The 13201-nt window shown below is 46.3% G+C and overlaps 1 protein-coding gene across 4 annotated transcripts in view; it reads right to left on the reverse strand.

The window, feature by feature from the left end:
* RASGRF2 (Ras protein specific guanine nucleotide releasing factor 2) overlaps positions 1–13201 on the reverse strand; it is a 240845-nt gene that overhangs the window by 225729 nt on the left and 1915 nt on the right. The gene's annotated exons all lie outside the window — the stretch shown is intronic.

Consider the following 13201-nt stretch of genomic DNA (forward strand, 5'->3'; position numbering starts at 1 on the left):
TGCACAATGTACATGTGCAGCTGTTGCCATGTAACAAGGGAGTTCTCATGTAGGAGGATAAGTCTTGTTATAAGATACGCTCCATGTCACATGCATTTATCCAGATGCGTCATACACTTTCGTGGTAATTGGGCCAAACTGTATTCAATGCGGCCGACGAAGGGGTTTGTACAGCGAGGATGGCTTTTTCTCATTCATAACAAGTCATCATCGCCGCCAAACCCCCTTGCCGTGTTCAATGTAAGGGACAAATCCTCGCTGTGAAAAGACAATGAGGATTCCCTTAAACGGTGAGGTTCACCGCAAATTCAGTGAGTCCGCTACATTTTGTGGTGAGCCCCGCTGTTTTAATGCCCACCCTCGCTGTTTCCACCTTGCCTCAGGGAACAGGCGAGGTAGAAACAGCGAGTGATGGCGATGGAGTTGAATACTGACAGCGAGCTATTGGCTCTTCTCTCCGTCGATAGATTATTGTATGAGAACATCAACTTCACAAGACTGCTCTGACTAATGTGATATCACATCTGTGTGTGACTGAGTCTGTATCCATATACGATGCAGCAGCCGCTGTATTTTTCATGCCAAGTTCCGTTGTGCTTCGTAGAGACTCAAAAGCACACATACAGTATATCCAAGTGCTGCATATTACATTAATCAGTGCAGTCTCCTTTTATGACTATGATGCATTTTGGGGGGGGGGGGGGGAGACACAAAAAAAACGCTAATAGCAAACCTTGCTTAAAGTGTCTTGCGCCACATTGTGCATTGAGGCTTGGTGTAAAATTAACATTTATTATCATACTGGTATTACCACGTTGGCACAATTATCATACTGGCATTATTTATCATATCGGCATTTATGATCATACTGGTTTTATTAACTCCAATAGGATCTGTTAGTTGTCTTGTTTCACTACAATATGATAAATCGGCCACAGACTCCAATGAAACAGTAACGAAGTTACCAAACATACCACTTTTAACATAATATTAATGCTGTTAAGTGTTTTCTTCATGGGAATGTACCAATATATATTTGGGTCCTAGTGGAAAAGGAGACGTTATATAAAGTCTATGAAGGTTTGTACACGTTATGAGTGAGCTTAGGGATAATTAAGCCTTGGATGGTTGCACAGCGAAGCTCAACTAATATTATGAGAATGTAGTCTATGAATTCAATGAGATTCTAAGGCTGCCAACAATCCCAGGACAAAATCGACCACACACACACACACACACATTGCAAACCAGGTCGCTGTCCTAGGAGACCACGCCCCTTTTCCATCACTAAAGCGCTTGGGTGCTGAGGTAGAGTAGAGGAAAAATATCCTATTTTCTCATTTGTGCGGAGCTAAATCTCAGAACATGTATACCACTACCACAGATGCACTTAGTCATCATTAGTGTCTCAATAAATCACAGAGAGCCCCCATAAAGATGGAGCCGCTCTCAACTGATTCTCCCATTATGACGATCGGCAGCCCGCACCGGCAAATGGGGTGAAGACATGTCAGAGACGCTCACGTGCCCCATTCACTGCAATGGACGCGTAAGCCGGAACACCATCCGCCAGATACCAGCGGATAACACGCAGGCGGACACACCGAGAGCGGCTCCATCTGTACACTTGTGCGACTTCTCCCCTCAGAGAAGTCACAAGACCTTCCCTGACATTCTCTCTTACTCTTGCTCCCTCTCTTACTCTTACTCCCTCTCTTGCGTCTCCCCATTCTCTGACACCCGCTCTCTCTCATTTCTTCTTTTTCCATGGGAAGCCTTCTCTCCTTGACCCCTCCTCTCTCTTTTCCTTTGCTCCTCTCTTTTTTTTGCTGTCTTTCCTCAAACCTTTTTGTCTCTCACTCCACTCACTCTTCCTTCTGCCCCCTAAGAGGCGTTGTAGTGACGGTATTGGTAGTGGTAGTGGAGGGAGCACAAAATCATACTATGTGATAGGACCCAAAAAAAGTGGAGTAGGACTCCACTTTATTAAAGTGAAGGGTTCCCCAGTACTATTTATATGTTTCCTATAATGCCTCACCATAAAGGAACATCTGAGCTTATTTATTAAATCATGTAGGCATACTGTACTGTACTGTATCTATGGGTTTTGTGCTTAACTTGTGCTTTCAAGGCACAAGGGAGATCTTCCATACTGTTTACATAAAATCATATCATGCTAGCTCCACAAAATCCAGATTTGTGTGCAGCATCCGCTGCGGACCCCCTCCTCTCTGATGGCGTATAGACTCTGTCATTATGCCAGAGTCTATTGCAGGTCTCTGGGAACATGGCTCCCGCAACGTGTTCCTGGGGACATATCCAGTGCGCATGTGCAAATCACTCGTAAAACACAGGACTCTGAAAAGTACTGTATAATGTATGGGTGCAATGTGTGCGGTTTGAGCCCCCACTGACCCAGGGGCCCGTTATAGAAACGCCTATGCTACTAAACGCAGGAGCTCCTCTGATATGACAGGAGACAGCTCCTGCATGGGAAATGAATTGCTATTTAACTACAGTTTAGGAAGGGATTGCTGTGTGAATCAGAATGGAGACAACTTTCCATTTGCTGCAGCTGAAACAAAACCTTTCTGGTAATAGTTTTGTGAGCTCCATCAGAGATTTATTTCAGCAACAGCTGGAAGTGACAGAGATGTAAAAGGTTCCACTGAGTATTAAAGCCAACCCACAAAATCAGGTGCACTGTGCAACTGCTCCATACACAATACATAGACTTACAGGGTGGGATTCAATGCCACTGGCGAGGGGGTGTCTGCCGCTAGGGTGGCTTGATTTCGGCCATCCTCGCCGTTTAACCCACGGGCTGGCTACTCGCCCTATTCAACATTCTGGGGGACTCCGCCATCAGAGGACGGTGAGGATCCCCACGAATGGCAAGGATTGACGCGAATCCAGCAAGCCCGCTGCATTTAGCTGCGAGCCTCGACATTTTGACAGCCGCACACAGCGTTTCCACCCTGCTGGAAAAACCCAGTGAGGTGCAAATAGTAAGTGCAGGGGGGTCAGTTGAATACTAATCTGCGAGCTATCGGCACCGCTCGCCGTCACTGCTAGCCAATCAGCATTGAATATACCCCGTAGAAGTGATCACTCCCAAGACTGCATATCCATTAGCACTTATAACACTGTTCAGGTGTGTACAATGTGCATTAGGTTTTAAGAAAGACATCTTGTATCATTCACATACATTGGGGCAGATGTACTAATCTGCCTATAACGTTTTGAGAATAACGAGTCCCGCTTCTCCAGCATAACGTGGAGAAGCGGGCAAACGTTATAAGCAGATGTATTAACCCCCCCAAAGCCGATAAGGAGAGCCGTTATCCCCAGCGTTAACGGCTCTCCTTATCGGCTCCCTCACCGCCCCGCAAATGCGCAGTCGCCGTCGCCGTCGCCCCCCCCCCCCCCCCTGCCCGGCTTACTGGGCATGCGCGAGATCTCGCTAAAACCGCAAGATCTCCAGCGCAGCCCAAGCCAGACGCAGGGCTAGCGTTGTCCCCATAGTGGGGGATAGGACAACGCTAGCCCTGAGCTGGCGAAGCGGCCGGGGTGAATTAACGCCTTGAAGGCTGTTAATACATCACCCCGGCCGTTAATCCCTGGGGTGGATTGCAGGGACAGCCCCGCCGAGCGTAACTCGGCGGGCTGTCACTAGCGCACGTTAGGTGCACTAGTAATACATTAGGACAGACGTAATCCCCCCCAGTTAACCAGCGTTAAGTGCATTTTTGCACTTAACGCTGGTTAATACATCTGCCCCATTGAATGGTCTTTCCCATAGGCATTGGGGAAGTCTAAAGAGAACTCAAACTGCTAGTGAACACTGCAGTACCAAACAAGCAACAAACAAGCATGCCTTTTTTCTGTGTGTGACAGCGGCTTTATCTGCATAGTAAACTCTAAATGTGCCAAGGAAAACCCTGTAGCATTTGCAGAGGCAGCTGCAGTCGGACACAGAATATAGGGATGCTGCATATCATTTTAATCAGCAGAAAGTCGCATGAAAAGACATGTGGCTCCTAAGAAGAATTAAGGTCATGCCTCCACAGTGCACATGGGCACCTGCGTCCAGAGTGGAACACATCGCACACCATCAACCCAGGTTCTTTATTATGTCAGCAGCAATGAACAAACCACAATGAAAATTATGAGGAGGCCACTGTCCAGGATAGTAGAAAAAATGGCTGGGAGAATGACCGCCATGCCACATTCCCAAAGACCATGCGCAGTAGAGTCTACCCCCCTGCACTGCCAGCTACAAAGGAGGTGGCCTTACTCACAGGGCCAGCTCTCTGTTAATATACCCCTGCACCGGATGGAAGCGATTCCCGTCTCCCCTTATGAGTCCTAACGATCAGCTATACTTAGTGCACAAATGCAAGAAGTTTCTTATATGCAATACTAAGCAGAGAAGATTATAAGTGACAGCAGCCTCAGCAGATATGACATGTCTAAATTAACGAGAAGATGAGTGCACTGGAAGTCCCAGAATGGAGAATGGAATATAGATAAACTCCAGCTTATTCCTAAGGGTGCTATTACATTACTGTCATGCCTATAATGATAGAACAAAAGATTTACAGCAGCATTTTTCAACTAGTGCGCCACAAGCGGTGGTCAGATGTGGCGCCGCCAAGGAGCTGGTGGCAGCCGATATTATCACTGCCAGGCTTGGTCAGCGCAGTACTCTTCGGGTATGGGACATTGGGTCGACAACCATTCGGTCAACATGCATTTAGGCCGACATGCATTAAGGTCGACAGGGTCATTAGGTCAACACAAGCATTAGGTCGACATGGGGAAGGTCGACATGGTGTTTTCACATTTTTTTTCCCCAAATGTCAACACAGTTGACATGGACACCAAAACGTAGCACCGCGTCCCCTCACATGGCTCGCTGCGCTCGCAATGCTTTGGGCACTGTGCCTCGCTACACTCAGCACACTATTTTATTCTCCCACCACGCCCTAGTGCAGGCATTCCCAACCACGGTCCTCAAGGCACACCAACAGTGCAGGTTTTGTAGATATCCAGGCTTGAGCAGAGGTGACTTAATTAGTACCTGAGGGATTCTGATTAAACCATCTGTGCTGAAGCCTGGATATCACTAAAACCTGCACTGTTGGTGTGCCTTGAGGACCGTGGTTGGGAATGCGTGCCCTAGTGGAAGGTAGGGCATGAAATACCGCTAGTCGGCACATGTCGGATCCCAAAAAAATGAAAATCCCCATGTTGACCTTTTGACTGTCGACCTTCCCCATCTAAACCTAATGCTTGTGTCGACCTAATGATCCTGTCGATCCTCCTGCAAATCGACCTAAATGCATGTCTAATGGTTGTCCACCCAATGTCCGGATACTGCGCTCTTCTGCCTGTGACCTCAATTGAAGCTCATAGGTCACCCATTTCACATTGCCTTGCTGCCCAGTGCTGCTTAGTGTCTGTGCCACTCACAGTGCTCCTGTTGCTGAGAAAAAACTTTTATTCACACAGGTGGGCAGACTAGATGGTTCTTATGTGACGTCAAATTCTATGTTTCTATAGGTGTTTATTTGATTGCTGTGGGGCTAGATAATAATGTGAGACTACGTTTTCCATTACTATGTGGGCAGTGTGTTGAATTACTATGGGGACAGGGAATTAATGTAGGGGGGTAGCGTGTTGAATTACTGTGGGGACAGAGTGCGCCATTACTATGGGGACAGGTAATTACTGTAGGGGGGTAGTGTGTCGAATTACTGTGGGGAACACAGTATGCCATTACTATGGGGGCAGTGTGTGGTGGATTACTGTGGGAGTACATATGTGATATTACTATCAAGGCAGTGTGTGCTGGGATTTCTGGGGAAGCCCGAGAGAAATGTGTGGAATTACTGTGGGGGACAGTGTCTGGTGGAGTTATGTGAGAATTACTGCAGGGGCCAATGCATTTCTATAATTACTGTGAGGGCCAATGTGTGTTTTTTTTCCAAGGTGTGGGGTGTTTTCTATTGTGTTTTCATGATTTACCTTAATGCCCATAAAACCTGGGCGACACGTGATTAGCAAATGCATTGTCATGGGCCCTGGGTGCGAACAAGGCCGGTGCTAGAGTGTTTGGAGCCCCCATGCAAACTATAAATTTGCTCTTTCCCACACAATACAAAAGGAACATTGCTCACTGGAATAAAGGGGTGTGGTCTCACAAGGAAGTGGCATGGCCGCACAATAGTACCCCTTTTTTAAATTGCACCACAGTTACAAGTATGTAGTGCTATTGATTCATATTACACTACATAGTAGTAACCATTATTCACGTTTCGCTACACCGTAGCGCAGCTTACACATAAATAGTCACAGTAGTAGTGTCGCTTACACACATAATGCCCACAGTGGAAGCGCCAGTTATACACATAACGTCCACAGTGGTAGTGCTGCTCATACACATAATGCCCACAGTGATAGCACGGCTTACACACTAAGGGTGGGATGTATTAATATACATTGCCGCCCTTAGCCTGCCAGCCGCCGCGATGCTGCCGCATATGTACTAACATATGCGGCTAGCATCGGGTTGCGGTGGCGGAGACCCCCCGCGATACCTGTGCGGGGGTCTCCGTCACATCCCGGCGGCTGGCAGTGTCCCCCTGTGTCTCCTCCTCCCCCCTGCAGCCGGATGTCCTCCCGGCTGTGACACCTGCTGGGGGAGGAGGCGATCAAAGGAGGACAGGAGGGGTGGCGATACCCTGCCAGGCGAAAACGGGGCGGACGGTTAATGGTAAATAGGAAAATGCGGTAAAACCCCCGTTTTATCGCATTTTCCCTTAAGTACATCCCGCCCATAATGCCCACATAATACTACCAGTTGTGTAGCCCCAATTATACACATAATGCCAACAGTAGTAGTGAATGCTTACAGTAGTAGCACCGCTTACACATAATGCCCACAGTAGTAGTGTTACTCATACAAATAATGTCCATTGTAGTAGCTCTGTTTATGCAAATAATTCCCCACTGTAGTACTGCCAATTATGCACACAAAAGCCACAGGAGTAGTGCTGCTTATGCATACAATGACCACAGAAGTGGCACTGCTCAGGCACATAATGCCCAAAGGAGTAGAACCGCTTATGCAGATTCCGCTCACATGAGTAGCACGACCTACGCACATTATGCCCACAGCAGTAGCACTAGTTATCCACATAATGCCTACAGGAGTAGTGACACTTTCCCCATAATGACTGCAGAAGTATAGCAGCTTAGGCACATAACGCCCACAGGAGTAGTGCTGCTTACACACATAGGGGCAGATGTATTAAGCCTGGTGAAGAGATAAACTGGAGATAAAGTAGAAGGAGATAACGCACCAGCCAATCAGATCCCAACTGTCATATTTCAAACACAGCTGATTGGCTGGTGGGTTATCTCTTCCATGTTATCTCCACTTTATCTCCAGTTTATCTCTTCTCCAGGCTTAATACATCTGCCCCATAATGCTCTCACACACACAGACACTCACTCTCTTTCCAGATGGCTGGCTCTGTATCAGCTCATTCTCCGCAGCCCTGAGACATGTGGCTCCGCCCCCTTTTGAGGCTCTCACTTTTACAGGTGGGTTGGAGGCGTATCTAGCTGCCGGCACAGCTGCCTGTCTAGCCAGCAGCAAAAGGACATCAGTAGGGATGCAGAGCACAGGCAGACCCTCTCCTGCCCAGCCCTCCCTGCTGTGCATCATCCGCTGATCAGGTAGCGCCAGGTTTGGGTGGGAATATATGTGAACGTGACCTGCAGCAAGCATGTTGTGTGTCTAACTAGCCCCAGCCAGGATGAGCCAGACTAAATCTGTGCTTCCAATAACTGCTACAGTCCCCTGTACAGAGGATACGTAATATCTGTGGGCAATTTCAGAAAATGGAGATTTAAGAGGGAAATTCTGCAATTGTTTCATTGATAAATAGTCCCCAAGATCCTGAACAATTGATTCATTCCTTTGTTGTGAGTCTCGCCCATGGCATTAATGCCACCACTGTGTTTAGGTGATAAGTATGCTGCCAACTTGAGTAGGGGAAATAGGAAGCAGACTGCCTTTATGTGCACAGACAGCTTCCATTATTATTCATAGTTTTCAATTTACACTCTCACTGTTTCTAATCTTTAACAATCACTGTGACAGTATGAAGCCTTCCTCCCTTAGGTGGTGTGAGATGCCTACCACACATGACAGCAGAACCCACTTTATAAACACTTGAAGTTTGTGATTGGTGCAACAGGCATTTTTATCTGAGACACGACTGCAACCTCAGGGTAAACAGGGATTTGTACAGAATGAGAAATGTTATTAGGAGACGCACAGATACCACATAATGGAATCTCATCCTAGACTACCAAAGCCTATTGTTCATCCCAACTTGTAACCTCGTTCAACCTCTGGACGGATTGTCCAATTGGCCTTACAGGCAGGGACATCAGCCGGGCCTGCCTGCACTCATTACTGCAGCCAGTCAGGAAGGCAGCTACCCTGTTCGAAAAATGACCAGCAGGACAGATTATTTGCTTGGCTGCTCTGAAATCTATTCCTTCATTTGTGCAAAGTTAAATCAGATTTTACACTTTGAAACAAGCAACTGTGATTTAGGGCTCTGAAATGTAAGTAATCAGGGCATTTAGCGAGGTTAAAAGGGAACAGGTTTCCTGCAGCAAAGTAACAGTATAAAGCGCAATTCTCAGATGTAGAAAACTGCTCAATGGTATCAATAGATGTTGCTGTAAAGATTTGTTGACAGGTATAGAGTCTTCTTGAAGACTATCTCCGTCAGTGTAAGCCCACTTCATGGCTCTGGCTGCCTTGATATCACTGTGTTGCAGACTAATAGGTTGTTTACGCAGCTATATAAAGTTCCCTCAAGCCTCTCAGGTCCCTGGCTGCCTCAGTAATCCGTTTAGAAATAAATAAATACTGTATCATTGTCTTAAGATGACTATCGGTATCACACCCAGGAAATGCCATATAAATGTAGACAATCACTGTGTGCTAGTCAGCGTTCGCATGGGGACCAATGTTTTTTTAGTGCGCATGCAAATTTCCACCCATGTGCATAAGCAGGGTGTGTGCAGCAACGGCGAACATTCTGTTCGCACCTGCAAAATTTGTGCGATGCACCCCGGGACCGTTGAAGAAGTTCCTGAAGGCTGCCGTTAAGGCTTCCCAAAACCATAAAAAAATCCCTTATCCGAAATGCTAGTGGCCTCGAGCATTTCGGATAAGGGATACTCAACCTGCTAGCAAAGAAATTGTGAAAACAGCCAGAGAACTGTGGCCAATGATCCAGAAGGACCCAGGCCTTAAATCCTTTGCACACAGTTATTTATTACCTAAGTTTAGGAAAGATTTTGTCAGTCGCACAGAAATAGAGTTTATTGTTATGCACGGGTGGACCCTCCTTGTGCAGTATTATCAATTTAATATTTATTAATGCGAGGGTGTGCTACCACAGACACGGAGTAGACATGTTTTGGAGGACAGAAAAAGAGTGTCTTTTTTTGGTGCACCTGGAGAGTTATATTAATAAAACATTACTTTTAATGAGTTCATTTAAAATAGTTGCGAATATATAAAAGACACAGACAAAACATGAGACAACATGTAGTGATTTAAAAAGGATAAGAATCCTCATCCTAGTGGGACCCCACTGCACACTGTCCCTTAATAGTTTTATAATTAGTCTTGATATGGCACGGTGGATTTGGTTATGTTACCAAATCATAGTTGCATATTACATGGATAACACAGGATTGTTACTACTTTGAAACAATGTATCAATGTAATCCTGGGGCTCTCTACGCAGCCGCTGGCAAGCGCTCGATCACGGATATGATACCGTTTTACTTCAAAGTGAGTTCTATAATGCAGTGTAAAAATAAAGCAATCAGTATTTACCATGCACAGAAACAAAATAAATCACCCAAATCTAAATTTCTCTGCACAAGTTACATCTGCCCCCCCCCCCCCTGCAGTGCACATGGTTTTGTCCATTTGAGAAAGAATTTGCCTTTGCGAGTGAACCAGAATAAGGGCCACACTGTAGCAGCGCATTGTGCTGTGTGTGCGGATGGTCGTACATTGGGGGTGATTCAGACCTGATTGCATGGCTGCTAATTTGTACAGCTATGTGAACAGTTAAATGCTGCCCAGCCAGAGTGAAATCCTATCCTGTGCAAGGCTGCAACAGCTTGCAAAATTATTGCAGCACTGCAATCAGCTCCAAATCCATTCGCAACTGACCATCGAATGATTTATCCACTGTGTGCAGTCTGTGCTTAGCCGAGGACTTAATCATCCTGTTTCTATTGCATCCACTGAGTGAGACCGAAGCTGAGGTCACACAACTTCCGGTCAATCAACATGAGTTTCGCCAGTAATAAAAAAAAAAAGTAGCAGGATTGTATCACAGGATGCATACTATGACCCATGCGCATGGGCAGTATATCGAATCGAATAACCGCCATTAGCCGTAGGGGCTGACGTCACAGCTGGGCATGACAATTCGAATCACCGCCCAGCTGCATGATATGGATCAACATATTAAGCGGCACTTACATTGATCAGTCACTCATCGGAATGACTGACTAACCAACATATTAGGAGGAGATGCAGGTCCTGATATGCCACATGGAGTATTATGGGGTTGCTCCAAGGTAGGTTGCGCTTAGTTTGGATATATTTAAGTAAGTAGCCATTATCACGTGGCTCTTTGCTGGTTAATCGTAGACCTAATTTAGGGTAATGTAGGTGTGGGGTGCGGCGCCACTAGATTGGTTGGGCTGGATGGCTCTAGTGGGGCACACCTTTACATTCTAAGACTTAGCACAATTGTTTTTTCTCACTAACACTATGGGTGAAATTTAATAGGATGAGAGATTCAGAAAGTGAGAGATTTGGTAAGAAATCTCCAGGTTTTTTTAAACGGCAATCATTTACACTGCAAAACCAAGTCTGATTTTGCTGTGTAAATGATTGCCGCTTTAAAAAAACTGGAGATTTCTTACTAAATCTCTCACTTTCTGAATCTCTCATCCTATTGAATTTCTCCCATTTTCTTTAATATTTTAATTAAATTTCATTATTATTATTATTATTATTCCCTCTCTCTTTCTCACTTTCTGTATATAGATTCTGCTGCCTATCACTAATATTGGTACTTGTGTAGTTTCACGGCGGCAGCCTACACTACATTGTTATTAGCGTAGGCCAACAGCTGCCTTACTTGTGTAGTTTCACGGCGGCAGCCTAAACTACATTGGGCGAGATTCAGCAAGCTAAAAATGCCGTAAAAACCCAGTTTTCGGGGGTTTTACCGCATTTTCATATGCAGCAAAGCCCCAGCAATGGGGCTTCGCTGCGGGGGGGTTACGCCAGTTCCTATTTGGCGTAACCCCATGGAAGCCTATGGGCTTCCCTTCGCGTCCCCCGCCGCCGCGCGCGCCCCCCTGCCGATCCGCGCCGCATCCCCCTCACCTGTGTCACCACTTCTGAGTGCAGAGAGGAGGAACCGGAGCCCTTACAGCTGTGTAAGGGTTCCGGCAGGGAGGGGGTGACCCGGTGCACATCGCCGAGCATCGCTTTTGCGTTAATAATCGCATATGTTACTGCATATGTGATTATTAACTATACGAATGCCGGCGATGTGCACCGGGGATTATTGCTGAATCTCGCCCATTGTCTGTCTAGCCCAACGGCTGCCTAGCGTAGTCAGTGTAGTGACTTCGCAGCAGCCCTGCGTAGTCAGCGTAGTGTCCCCGTCAGGCAGCTAGTCACCGTACTGTCCCCAGGAGCTGCAGCACTGTCACCGGCGTCCCTGGCAATCCTAGTGAGCGCCTCTTACACAGTGCCGGCGCCCGCATGATCCCCTCTCCGCTGGCGGACGCCGGCAGAGAGGGGATCATGCGGGCACTGGCGGGGAGACGATCCATCTGTCTGAGACGCAGGAACATCTGAGAGGCTTTAGCAAGCCCAGTGAGAGGACGCGTTACGCGTACTCCCGACTTGTTCATACCCCCACTATTATTTGAGTTGATTTTTTAAAGTTTGGCGAGCGCAGGGTGCCACCGAGCCCGAAGCGTGGTGATCGCAGCAAGTCCTGCGAGGGGACACGGATTACTTTATTTGTATTCCGCGTGCGCTCGCCACCCTTTGGGCTCGCCACACTTTATAAAATCAACTCCACAGTGACGTGGAGGTTTGAACAAGTCGGGAGGATGCGTAACACATCCACTCGCGATGCTTCGTGCTGGCGTGGATAATGAGGGTGTTTAAAGAAAACATTCACAACTGCCATATCAGCAAAAATGGGGTTCGGGGGAGGTGGAGGTAACAATCCGCACACTGATAATTCTGACCCTTCTGGTTATTTTGGGTCTATAGGGTCCGCCTTTTCATAGATTTTGACATGTGTTAACTGGATTTTAGTAATAAAGAAGAAAAAACAACTTAAAGTACACTAATATCAAATAACAAGTATATCCATTATTCTTCAGTTTCTGCATTCACGGAAACTGCAGCTGAAGTTGACGCAGCTGTGTCTGCACTTGTGTCGGCCGGTGGCTTCACTTATTCAGGGCACAGTGGCGGATTTTACCTTGGAGGGGGGATGCTGCAGTACTGCAGCTCATAGGTAATAACAGCCACTGCTCCTTACTCAAACCAAGATAAACCTTTATCGTAGAAGGCACAATACAAAAACATTATTATTTTATGAATCCTAATCAGAAATAAGTATCCAAATATTTTGGACATTTGTAACAAGAACATTAGCATTTTAGTGCAATTCAATAAATATTGCTGCTCATACAACACTGATGCCTGAAACAGCCGCCTTTAACTTATCTGCATGAAATACACACCACTGCAATCAGACTCCTCAAACATACTGCAGGTACTGTGAGACAAATCCTGGTGCTCTCAGAGCAGCAATAGTGAGTAATGACAAACAATATATTACATATACAGATACTTTATCTATCCAACAAAGTCAGTGCAGCCAGAAAAGACCCTGAGCACAGTGTACATATCCTCTGCCTACAATCATTTATTGCACAATGTACACAATAACACACAATCCGAACAATTACATATGAATGTCCTTACGTTTGCCGTCATCTTCATACAACAGTTTCTTTCTACATTTAATGTAAGTTCAACAGA

This window comes from Crinia signifera, chromosome 1 (genome assembly GCF_055691185.1).
Source record: "Crinia signifera chromosome 1, ASM5569118v1, whole genome shotgun sequence".
In the NCBI taxonomy this organism is placed as follows: domain Eukaryota; kingdom Metazoa; phylum Chordata; class Amphibia; order Anura; family Myobatrachidae; genus Crinia; species Crinia signifera.